General features: G+C 39.4%; 1 protein-coding gene across 2 annotated transcripts in view; it reads right to left on the bottom strand.

Annotated features, from left to right (window-relative positions):
- Window positions 1–13,787, bottom strand: part of LOC118740935 — a 238,066-nt gene that overhangs the window by 201,848 nt on the left and 22,431 nt on the right. The gene's annotated exons all lie outside the window — the stretch shown is intronic.

Raw genomic sequence — 13,787 nt, forward strand, 5'->3', positions numbered from 1 at the left:
AAAGTCTAAGTTCGGGCGGGGCCGAACATTAAATACCCGGCGCAAGTATTACATATATGCCTTTTCACCTTTCCGAAAGCTACCGCTACATGGTAAGCCGGGGTGTATCAATTTTGAATAAATTAGCGTCCTTAAATTTCGAAATATTGTCGTTTCGAGCATTTATAAAATTTACCGTTATATGAAAAGCCGTAATTTTAGTCCGATTTCAATAATTTTGAACTTTTTGCTTTTATGTGGCAAGCACAATAACCATACCGAGTTTGGTACAAATTGGTAGAACGGTTACCGAGATACATATATGCGATCATAAGTGGGCGGTACCACGCCCATTTTCCAAAATTTTATGATAAGCGTATTTCCTGATAAAGAATTGTTGCAAGCATCAATTTTGAATAAATTAGCTTCAATATTTACGGATTTATCGAAGATTACGTATTTCTCCAAATTACCGTTACATTGGATGTGGGCGTGGTTATTGTCCGATTTTTTAAATTTTCTTCCATTTGGTATCCTGTACCAAGGCCAATAACTGTGCCAAGTTTGGAAGAAATCGGTGTAGCGGTTGCCAAGATATACGCATGTAACACTAAGTGGGCGTGGCTACGCCCATTTTTCAAAAATTTATAATATTATTATTTTTCGTCTAAAAGTTATTGCAAATATCAATTTTGAGTGAATAATCTTCAGTAGTTACTAAAATATCGCAGTTTTCGTATTTCTGAAAATTACCGTTATATGGGAGGTAGGCGTGGTTATTGTCCGATTTTGCCCATTTTCAATACCATCCGTCCTACGCCCGAAAGAAGTACACGTACCAAGTTTCGTTAAGATATCTTAATTGTTACTCGAGTTATCGTGTGCACAGACGGACGGACAGACGGACGGACGGACAGACAGTCTCCGCTTAATCGATTTCTCTTTTCATCCTGATCATTTATGTATACTTGTCTATATCTATCTCGATTCGTTTTGCCTGTTACAAACAACCGTTATGTGAACAAAGTTATAATACCCTTGTGCACAAGTGCGCTCGGGTATAAAATTGTGTTAATAAAAGTTAAAAAAAAAACTGGAAAGTGAAGAAAAGAAAAACGTGCCAATATTAGAGAAGGAAGCTACACAAGTCGAGCAGAGCGAAATATTACAAATAAGTAAATTTACATATATGTATATAAGGATGCCTTACCAAAAAAAAGTTGAGATTTTTCCACCGAAATATAAAATCTTTTATATTTTAAGACTTCTGCCAAAATTTCGGAAAGTATTCAGATTTGCGTGCATTGTGCTAATTTCAAAATACTTGTTAACATTTCATTATTTTTATAATGTTGTTCAATTATGTGAAAACTTATATGCATACCTTTTAAGCTTAAACTTTTCTATCACTTAAGGATTGGATTTTTCGGTGTATTTTCAAATCGTTAAATTTTTTATTTGATTTTGTTCATGCGAAAACCCTTTACGACAAAAACTCTCAAAAATCAACGGTAATATTTAGAGACTTGAAACTTGCACCTTATTATATTAAAATTTAATGGGCTATAAAACTGCGTACTCAATTAAAAATTTTGATTTAAATTTTTTGGTATATCTTGAATTTATCCGAGTTCTATAAGGAATTGAAAAAATTTATTCCGCTGGTTGTTGCTGTAGAATGAATTATATTAAAAATAAAAACAGACATGGAAAATATAAACTAAGAAAATCGTCAAAACGTCATGGTACTCATACTTTTGACGCTAACTGTATATACATGTTTTGTTTGATGCAAATTTTGCCTACGTCAATACATTAACAATCAAAAAATATACATCAAATAGACATAAAAATATCAATGTGCTAATTCGCTGTTACCTTTTAATAAAAATAATCCCAAAATTGAAAAATGTGGAGTCTTTGTTCATAGTAGTAAAGTAGACATACTTCTTTGTTGGTTACCAAATCCTTAGAATTGTACAAAAAACATTTGGCTAGTTGGTCTGAAATCCTAAAAATTTTTATGACCTAGCTTGAGTGCCTTAGAAGTAAAGGATATTTAAACTTTGCACACCTTAGAGGAACTTGAGTTGTTAGTTATTAAGAACTCGCTAGCGGAATCGAAATGACCATCCATTCATTTTCAGTGCTATAAAGTGAATAATAATTAGATATTCTACCTCATAGAGGGGTAGTGAAGTGTTCAAGTATACCCACTACTAAGAAGATCTCATGGGAAGAAGAAATTATATCACTGGCTAAAACTATGAATTATTTAGTGCTAGCTGTTTTCAAAGGCTGTCTCCTGCTGAAGCACACTCAGGCCACTTTCAAAGCGATCGTATTGATATCTTTTAAGATAGCTTACTATTATTTTCGAAAATTTCTACGATCCACTGACACTTTTCGGAACTTTGGAATTTATCGAAACTTTTCTGAAATTTCGAGATATTTTGTTGATCTATTAACTATTGACAATTTTCGGGACTTTTGGTAGCCTTTAGGATATTCTGATACTTCTCAGATCTTTTAAGACTTCATGAGTCATACCTAATCTCTTAGCATAGTTAAAGTTTTTCGACACTTTAAGAAGTTTTGATATTTTATTGGATTATCTGGTTTTATTGGTATACATATTTCAAACTTTTGGTTAATTTTTGAATGATCGATTTGAATTAGGAGAAAAACGTCTAAGAAGGTTTTAGTTTAAAAATATTTTGAAAGAGAGTAGCAACCTGTTTGAAAAGTCTAATTCAATTAAACTAAAACATAAGTTACAAGAAATACCAAAACATGGTTTTTGTTTTTTGGCGTTGGAACTTTCTGTAGCGGATCAGGGTGACTTGAACTTTGATAAAATAAACAAGTAAGAAAGTCTAAGTTCGGGTGGAACCGAACATTAAATACCCGGCGCAAGTATTAAATATATGTGTTTTCACCTTTCCGAAAGCTACCGCTAGATGGTAAGCCGGGGTGTATCAATTTTGAGTAAATTAGCGTCGATAGATATAGACAAATGTATACATATATGCTCAATAGAGAAATCGATTAAGCCATGTCTGTCTGTCCGTCCGTCTGTCCGTCTGTCCGTCCGTCCTTGTACACGACAACTCGAGCAAAAATTGAGATATCTCAACGAAATTTGGTATGTAGGTTTCTGTTAATCCAAGGTAGGTTGGTATTGAAAATGGGCGAAATCGGACAGTAACCACGCCCACTTCCCATATAACGGTAATTTCCAGAAATACGAAAACTGTGATATTTTAGTAACCACTGAAGATAATTCACTCAAAATTGATATTTCTAATAATTTTCAGACGACAAATAAGAATATTATAAATTTTGGGAAAATGGGCGTAGCCACGCCCACTTATGGTTACATGTGTATATCTTGGTAACCGCTGCACCAATTTCTTCCAAACTTGGCACAGTTGTTGGCCTTGGTACAGCATACTACATGGCCGAAAATTTTAAAAATCGGACAATAACCACGCCCACATCCCATATAACGGTAATTTAGAGAAACACAAAATCTTCGATAAATCAGTAAATATTAAAGCAAATTTATTCAAAATTGATACTTGCAACAATTATTTACCAAGAATTTCGTTTATGGTAAAATTTTGGAAAATGGGCGTGTCGCCGCCCACTTATGATCACATATATGTATATCGGGAACCGTTCTACCAATTTGTACCAAACTCGGTATTTTTATTGTGCTTGCTACATATAAGCAAAACGTTGAAAATTATTGAAATCGGACTAAAATTACGACCGCTTTTCATATAACGGTAAATTTTAGAAATGCTCGAAACTTCAATATTTCGAAATTGAAGGACGCTAATTTACTCAAAATTGATACATCCGGCTTACCATCTAGCGGTAGGTTTCGGAAAGGTGAAAAAACATATATTTAATATTTGCGCCGGGTATTTAATGTTCGGCTCCGCCCGAACTTAGACTTTTTTACTTGTTTTTTTTTCAAATATAAGTATTTGTAACGACAGCCGATTTAATATGAATATACATGCATATATATATATATACATACATATATGTGGATATATGCATGAACATGTGTATATCTATGCATGCATATTCTAAATCAGAGAAGCAACCCTTTTCGAACCACCCCATACGGAAATTCACCCTGGTGATAACAGTAGAAGCAGTATAAGTAAACAAAATAAAAACTTTCCACTGGCTACCATAAAGACGTAAAGTCCAAAGTCAAAATAGCGGGTGCGATACAACTTGTTCGATGTCGTGATCTGCGATCTTGCTATTGGCTGGCCTGAGCTTGTGTATATGTGTCTGCTTGTAAACAAAAGGAGAACCGCAGAATCACCGTAACCAAAAGAAACGTCGAAAATGCTTAAATAGCGAGCTGAAGCCTTAATCGAGATTCTTTTGAAGAAAGTCTGTGTTGAAAGCAAAAGTGCTCGAGCGCGAATTTTTATACCCGCCAAATCGGTCGATAAAGTAATTTTGAAAAGTAAAAGCAAAGTGCTTAACGCAAAAAAAAAAAAGGGAAAATGGTTTGTTTAAGACATTTTATTTTAAACCCAATTTGGTCAGTTCACAAAATTTATATCCGGGCCGTGCCAACTATACTTCCGTGTGTGCTAAGCGCCCCGGCGGCGAAATAGACGTTCACGTCCACTACCAGCGGCTCGAGAGTTTACAAAAACCACCGCATACATAAATACGTACGGCTACATATGCACAGCACCGGCTTAAGCAAGATCGCCAAACACACAACATCGAAGCACCGCATATCACAGCACTCAAACTCACCCATCTATGAGCAGCAGCATACACGCCGCATCCCGAACGCCAGCATAACAATCACCTGGATTTCCAGCACCCACCTGGTTTAAGCTAAGTTCTTAGTTCGTAAAATTTCTCTTTTTTTGGATTCACTTTAGTTTAAAGTTGTTAACGCGACACTTGTTTTGAATTTTAAAGTTTATTGTTTTTTTATTTCATTACATTTTACTTCATATGCATTTATGTTTAATTTTTGAGCCTTTTGTTAGTTTAATTCGTAATTTGCTACATTTTTTTGTTTTACACCGCATTTATTATTAAATTAGTTTTTAAACATACTTTTATTTTCACCACATTGTTTACTCTGCATTTATTTTCGATTTTGAGTTAACTTTAATTTCATCACGCTTTATTGATTGCCCTACATTCGCTTTACACTTAAGTACTTTTATGTTCCACATTCGCATTTTGTCAACTTTGGTTAAATTTAGTAACATTGATTAATGCCTATATTGCAACAGTGTTAATATTCAGTCTCTACACGTCTGTGAATTTCTTTTGTATTTTTTTTTTTTTGGATATTCACCTTTATGTAATTTTTTTGTCACTCGCGCCGGTGTAAATACGTACCTTTTAACGACGATCGATTTCTTTACGCGACGTAGGGAAGGGCAGAACTGAAAAGGAGAGTAAAACAGGTGGCATACGTACCCACTAAGCGTGATCCACTATACCACCTGTTTCTGTTTGTTTGGTTGCTCTCCTTTCCAGTAGTTATATGTACATATGCTTTGTTTTTCTCCCCCAACACTTCCCAGGTAGTCTGCATGCTGGCGCTAGCATCGGTGGACATACAACATACACACATACTGGTAAGTGAGAAGTCACTATTGTTTTTAACATCTGCATATATATGTACATACATACTCAGTAGCATTAGGAAGGGTCACCGACGGTAAAAAAAAATAATAATAATATAAAACGTGCATATACATATATACATACATACATATATTTATGTGAGGTAACAAAGGCACATAAATACGTGTACATACATACATGTTTGCACTTGTTAAGCATATATATATATGTATACGCATATTTTTGAGATTTTAATAATTAGATACAAAAAACGATTACAAAATAGAAAAAAAAAAACTTTAAAGAATTACAGTAGAAAGCGCGGAGTAAAAAAAAAAAAAAAAAATACAAAAGAAAGATAGATATTTGTGAGTTAGGGAATAATTAAGATATTGTTAATAGAATTAGATAATTAGGCAAAGAAAAAAAGAGGAAGAAAAAAAATATATATATATATACATATATCTATAATAATAATAATCATAAAATTCAGATTCAGTTAGTAGTAGAAGTAAAGAAATAGTATAAGAGGAATTTTATGTGTTAGGTTTTGTTTTGATTCAATTTAATAAATGAATGTGTATTCTAATGAAATTCGGTTGAACATAGTATTATTATTTAATATGGAATGCTAGGAAGTTTTTTTTTTTGGTGTGGGTGCTGCTTAGGCGCAACACGGAGGGGACGTGGGTATATTATAGGTGACATGACGATTTAACAGGTGACAAACGTTTGACTGACGGACTAGGTCAGGAAAAGGCGGTTTCGCATGATGAACTAGGAGCTCCGGCGGAACTCAAGGCTAAGTGCCGTCGGCACTTAGAAGGGGTGGGATGGCTCCAACTGACCGGGACAGGCTTCCATTTTCTCCTTTTTTTTATATTGGCATGACAGAAAATTTTTGTTTGTTGTAGCTGAAGGTAGAGAAGTGGCAAACAACCCCCCCGTTTGGCCGTCGAGCTAGTCTAGGCCAACAAGCATGCCAACCTGCCACTTCCCTCTGCCCGAACAGCCAGCTACACAACAATGGCGCCCAACGACATAGACCAGCCTTTTGTTTCTTTTACGTAATTTTTCTACTTTTGTTATTTCTCTGATTTTATTATAACTTTTCTTTTCGGACAGTTCAGGTTTTCTCTCGGCATCTCAGCTAAAGTTCTTTTTGCTTGGTTGACTGTGCTAGGTGAAAGATGTAAAGGGGGGAACACAAGTCTTTCTATTCGAGTACCTGCGATGGATTTTGAAAATCTGAGCAGTGACATTCAAAAGTAAGAACTGTGTAGTCATCGTACTAATTGAATAGGTTCAAGCTACCGAGCATATGGTTCGAAATCGTAAGTTCGTGAGGCTTATCGAAAACTTTCAGTGGGGATCTATCACATCAGATGGAGTAGCAGCCAGACTTTAGGTGAGTGCCTGCAGTTTGCATGTGCTACACCATTTGATGTGATCCTAGTTGACATTGACAAGGGACAGTAGACATACGTACGAGAAATATCCACTACGACCTCTGCCTACGGCAGCACCACTCACACACCAACGTATGTCAATACATTTTCTAAAAAGTAAATAAGCGTTTTTTTTTTGCTTTGATAACCAAAAACAAATAAATAAATAATTTTATTTTTCATTACTTTCATATTACAACTATTTTTGCGTTCTAGTTTTTTTTTTTTTTGAGATTTTTGCTCTGAACAAACTATTTACATTTTCTTTGAATTTTTACATTGCCATTATTTTTATTATTATTTCTATTTTTATATTATTATTTATTGTAGTTTATTTTATTATTATTTTTATTTATTTATTTTTTTCTCATTTATATTTTTACTTTTTATTTTTGTAACTTGTGAAAAGGGGGAGAAATACCCACATTTTATTTTAAAATCCCAATAAAGGCAGTTTTCGTTTTTAAACTCAGATATTTCCTTATTTTGATATTTTGAGTTTTTCTACGGTTCTTTGGTTTCCACGCGATTTTTTTTATTTTACACTACACGCGAAATTTATTTATGGGCTCAGGCCAGGTGAATGGGGGAAGAAGAGCGTGAGCAAAGACAGTGTCCAGGGTTAGGCATTTTTAGTGACAGAAGGGTGACTAGGAGCGTAGCCAGGGCGTTGGAGAACGAGGTTGTTGGGTCGATTTTCACGCAGATTGACACAGGCATTCCGTATCCGGTTGACTTTGTTCCCACCGACTTTTTGGACAGGTGCACCGCGCGACTCTTTAGCTCGACCGGTAACGCACCCCACTCAAGTGTAACCGTAACCAATAATATCCACATAAGTACAAGAGACCGGAGTTCGACTTTCGCGGAGAAACTCGAAGAGGCCTTGCAATTGACAGGAGATAGTCAGCACTTAAGGTAGAGCGAAATTATGGAGCAAGATAATCTGCAACTGCCCAAGGGTGCTGCAGCTTCGAAGGCGAATGGTGGTGGGCCAAGCTCTGCATTGAATAACATGGAACATATGATGGCGCTGATGGCCCAACAAAATAATATGATGGCTCAATGCATGAGCGAGGTCCGCAACATGCGCAATGATGTCTCGCAGCTCAGCAACCGTGTGACAGATGTGGAATCGTCTGCGCAGGCAGTCATTAACCCACCCGCTATGGCATCAACTCCTGAGGCAGGAGCTCAGCGAGGGGATGGTGGATACCAGCGCAGAGAGGCAGAACCTCGTAGGGAGCAGGCTAGCCAGGGTAGGGCAGAAGAAGCCACCAGGTGGAAGAAGGTTGACCTGGACAAGTGGCACGTCAAGTTTGATGGTACCGGGAAGAACATCACTGTAGAAAGTTTTATTTTCAGAGTTGAAAGGATGCGAGCGCAACATGATGTCCCGTATGAACAGCTGTTTTCAGATTTCCAATGCTTGGTCACGGGCAATGCACTTAAATGGTATTGGCAAATTGTCGAAGACCACGCTGAGGACCAGAATTTTGGCTACTTCGAGCTGAAAGCCGAACTATTGAGCCATTATAAAACTGCAGAGTCGGACTACGAAATAATACGGGAGATCATGGAGCGCAAGCAAATGCCACATGAGACATTCGACGACTTCTACAGTGATGTCCACAACTTGACGTTCCGCTTGCGTCAGAAAATACCTGAAAAGGAACTAGTGGGCATCCTCAAGGCCAATTTAAAGCCATACCTGGCAAGCCTGACTTTCTCCTCGAAAATGGACACCTTGGATCTGAAATCCGAGTCCAAGAGAGCTGAGAGACTGTTCCGCGAAAGTCGAACAAGGTCCAGAGGCGTTAACGAGTTACAGCATGTGTGTGATGACGAGCGAGTGGAGGTAGAAGCAATCAACGCAAATAGCTTCGAGCGCAGTAAGACGGGTGTACAAGGCGGTCAGGGAACTTCGAAAATCAACCGGATGCAACCAAGTCGACCTCAGCCAGTTCCCAGCAGCAGTTCTTCCGGTGTGCAGGCAGCTCCAGGTCACAACTTCTGTTCGTCGCCCTTTCACCTGATGATTTGTTTCAAGTGTGGCATGCCGGTCGACTACTACACAAAGAATCCTGTGGTGACTAACAACTGCAACTCAACGTTTCACAGCATGGTTTGTTTCGCGTGCGGGGGTGACATGTCATTCTGTGTCTACAAGCCGAACCAGGGAAACTTGAAACTGGCGGAAATTTCCGGGAATTCTTGCCAGGAAGCGAATCGCCCGGAGAAATAAAATCAGCCGTCAAAATATTAAGTAGGGATAATAGTGTTAGCAGTGGTGATGGTAATATTAGAAGTAAGTTATAGGAAAGAGTTTACATCAAAGGAAATTAGAATATGAAGAAGCAAGAAGAAGGATTTTTGCAGAAGAATTAGTCAAGAATAAGAAAAGTAGGAATTTTAAGAAAATTGAAAAAATGAGGGCAAAGCGGAGGAATTATAAAAGGATTAAGAATAAGATTATAGCAACCATAGTCACTGTGAAGGGTGACAATCGTTTGTTTGCGCAAACCAATATAGGTGGCAAGGAGATGTTAGCCCTGTTGGATTCTGGTGCTGGAGCGAGTTGTCTAGGTAAAAACTCCCTAAAATTTTTGGAAGGAAGAGAGGATGGAATTCTCAAAATTAAGGGACAAAATATTCGAACCGCCAATGGTGGCGAAACGCCAGTGCTAGGTGCGATTGTTTTGCCGGTGTTATGGGATGGGGTCTCGAGAGATCTCGAGTTTTTGATCGTGTCCGATTTGCAGCAGGAGGTTTACCTAGGAGTCGACTTTTGGATTTGGATGTTGTCAGTAGGGGTGTTAAAGCAAAGAGCGCGGTCGTTGCAGAGCTCGCACCCGCCGAGGCGGACTTGTCATTTGACGCGGTGCAGCATGATTTAACACATGAGGAGAGCGTAGCATTGGAAAAGATAAAAGCGCAGTTCCCATCGTTCGCCGTACTAGGGCTTGGAAAAACAGACCAAGAAGAGCACGTCATCGAAGTGACGAATGAAAATCTTCCGGTCAAACAGCGGCACTACCCTATATCACCACCGATCCAAGTAGTGTATCAGGAGCTAGATAGAATGTTGAGTATGGGGGTCATAGAAGAAAGTAACAGTAGTTGGAGTTCCCCCGTCTCTCTGGTAATAAAAGGCACTAAGAATAGATTATGTTTAGATGCTAGGAAAGTTAACGAAAGGACAATTAAGGACGCATATCCACTACCGCACGTGGAAGGAATCCTCAGCCGACTACAGAACACGCGCTTTATATCGGCTATAGATTTAAAAGATGCGTTTTGGCAGATTCCATTAGAGAAGAAGTCTAGGGAAAAGACAGCCTTCACAGTTCCTGGTAGGCCCCTGTATCATTTCACAGTTATGCCTTTTGGTTTGTGTAACGCGGCTCAGCGTATGTGTAGATTTATGGACAAAGTCATACCGGCTGCTTTACGTGAGTGTGTGTTTGTGTATTTAGACGATTTGTTAGTTTGTTCCGAAAGTTTTTCGTCTCATTTGTGTTTGTTGGAAAAGGTCGCTAGGTGTTTACGTGAAGCCAAGCTCACAATCAATGTTGAGAAAAGTAAGTTTTGTTATCGGGAAGTAAGGTATCTCGGGTACGTGGAACTGATGCAAACAAAGTAGCAGCAGTAAGAGACTTCCCTGAGCCTCGAAGTCCGAAACAGCTTCGGCGGTTCCTAGGGATGACAGTGTGGTACCGACGTTTTATTCACGAGTACGCAACTATAGCCGCACCATTACACGACTGTCTCACCAAGGACCGGATAAAAAAATTCACTATGACTGACGAAGCCAAGGTTGCGTTTAAGCGGTTGAAGCAAAGCTTGATCACTGCGCCAGTACTGACTCACCCGGACTTTAACCGACGATTTTTCATTCAGTGCGACGCATCAACAGACGGTGTAGGTGGAGTTTTGTTCCAATTAGACGATGACAAGAACGAAAGACCGATTGCATTCATGTCGGCGAAGTTGAACAAAGCGCAGAAAAATTACAGTATAACGGAGTTGGAATGCTATGCCGCAGTCTTAAGTGTTAAGGGATTTAGACCGTACATCGAAGGACTGCCGTTCACTATAATCACCGACCATGCCAGCCTAAAATGGCTGATGTATCAGAAAGACTTGTCGGGACGGCTGGCCAGATGGAGTCTGAAACTGCAAGCTTTCAACTTCGATATCCAACACCGTAAAGGGGCACACAATGTCGTGCCAGATGCGCTTTCGAGAGTCGACATGGATGAAATCAAGCTGAACGACAGAGTTTTGGACGTTTGTTTGGACTCACCTTATTTCACGACGGAAGAATATACACAACTTAAGAAGACGGTGACTGAAAACCTAGACAAACTACCGGATGTGTGTGTTTCAGACGGATATGTCTACAAGAGAACACAGTTTAACAGGGGGACTGGACAGCAGGAGGACCAGCCCGGAAGCTTTGGGTACCGTCGGAGCTGCGGCGAGGGTTAGTAGAGTCGTCTCATTGCTCACCGTCGGCCGGACATGGAGGAATCCATAAAACGTTGGCACGGATCCGAGAGAAATACTACTGGCCTGGTATGGTGGCCGATGTGCAGAATTTCTGTAAAGACTGCGAGACCTGTAAGGGCTGCAAGGTCCAAAACTCGTTCAACAGGCCATTGATGGGCAGGCAACACGTCACCGAAAGACCGTTCCAACGTTTATATATAGATTTTATGAGTCCTTATCCGCGTTCTAGTGATGGTAATTGTTATGTGTTCGTCTGTCTTGATCATTTCTCTAAATTTGTGTTCCTCAAACCAATGCGTAAACCGACAGCAGCAGAAGTTGTAAAATATCTAGAAAAGGACGTTTTCCATGTTTTCGGCATACCCGAGTTCGTACACTCTGACAATGGCAGACAATTTGTTTCCGAGTTGTTCACCTCGTTTTTAGATAAATACGGAGTTAAGCATGTAAAGACTGCGTTCTACTCGCCACAAGGCAATGCAGCCGAACGGGTTAAGCGTTCAGTACTCCAGATAGTGAGTTCCTATATCCAAGGCAACCGGAAAAACTGGGACAGGTACGTAAGTGATGCCGCGTTCGCGCTACGCAGTGTAGTCCACACCGCGATTGGACAATCGCCCTACTATGCCGTATTCGGGCTGCCGATGGTGCAACATGGCGCATCATACGACTTACTCCGCAAACTAGAATCAATAAAAGACACAGAGTGTGAAGTAGTTACTGGTTCCGACAAAATGCAGCTAATCAGAGAAAAAATCCTCAAGGAATTAAAGATTGCGCATGACAGGAGCTCAAAAGTGTACAACACGAGGAGCAGGGAAGTGAGGTTTCAAATTGGACAAGTGGTGTATCGCCGAAATTTCAAACAGAGTTCACAAATAGATAATTATAACGCCAAACTCGCAACTCAATGTATGAAATAGGTGACACTACTGGGAGAAAGATCGGCGTATACCGCGCTAAAGACCTATTTGTTGCATAAGTGTGTTCCGTTCTATTTGGTTTTGTTGCTGTTTGTTTGTTTGTGAAAGTACCAAAATGTAGTGGAGTCCAGTGTCTGCATGGAGATTTTTTTTTTTTTTGTAAATAGGTATATACTTACCTAGGCCAGGCTGACGACCAATAAATGGTGTTGGGACTGTTGGGATTTGGTGTAGGGTATTAGCAAGTACAGCAAGTTACTTGAAAATTGTTAGGTAGTGAACCCAGTGATAGGCTATTATAGGGTACTAGGGCAGGATCAGCATAAGGAGATATAGGTAGTGACTCGTTAGACAACCAAGCCCGGCATATAAGCGTGGGTCGAGGCCACACATTGGGCCATCGTTTAACATGGGGTGCACACGGCTGCGTTATGAATCTTTCTACGCACACGCTCCATATTGCGAGCAACATCGACGGATGCGAGCCTGTAACGACAGCCGATTTAATATGAATATACATGCATATATATATATATACATACATATATGTGGATATATGCATGAACATGTGTATATCTATGCATGCATATTCTAAATCAGAGAAGCAACCCTTTTCGAACCACCCCATACGGAAATTCACCCTGGTGATAATAGTAGAAGCAGTATAAGTAAACAAAATAAAAACTTTCCACTGGCTACCATAAAGACGTAAAGTCCAAAGTCAAAATAGCGCGTGCGATACAACTTGTTCGATGTCGTGATCTGCGATCTTGCTATTGGCTGGCCTGAGCTTGTGTATATGTGTCTGCTTGTAAACAAAAGGAGAACCGCAGAATCACCGTAACCAAAAGAAACGTCGAAAATGCTTAAATAGCGAGCTGAAGCCTTAATCGAGATTCTTTTGAAGAAAGTCTGTGTTGAAAGCAAAAGTGCTCGAGCGCGAATTTTTATACCCGCCAAATCGAACGACAAAGTAACTTTGAAAAGTAAAAGCAAAGTGCTTAACGCAAAAAAAAAAAAAGGGAAAACGTTTTGTTTAAGACATTTTATTTTAAACCCAATTTGGTCAGTTCACAAAATTTATATCCGGGCCGCGCCAACTATACTTCCGTGTGTGCTAAGCGCCCCGGCGGCGAAATAGACGTTCACGTCCACTACCAGCGGCTCGAGAGTTTACAAAAGCACCGCACACATAAATACGTACGGCTACATATGCACAGCACCGGCTTAAGCAAGATCGCCAAACACACAACATCGAAGCACCGCATATCACAGCACTCAAACTCACCCATCT

This window comes from Rhagoletis pomonella, unplaced genomic scaffold, assembly GCF_013731165.1.
Source record: "Rhagoletis pomonella isolate Grant_MI unplaced genomic scaffold, Rhpom_1.0 Rhpom_scaffold_00006, whole genome shotgun sequence".
Classification (NCBI taxonomy): Eukaryota; Metazoa; Arthropoda; class Insecta; order Diptera; family Tephritidae; genus Rhagoletis; species Rhagoletis pomonella.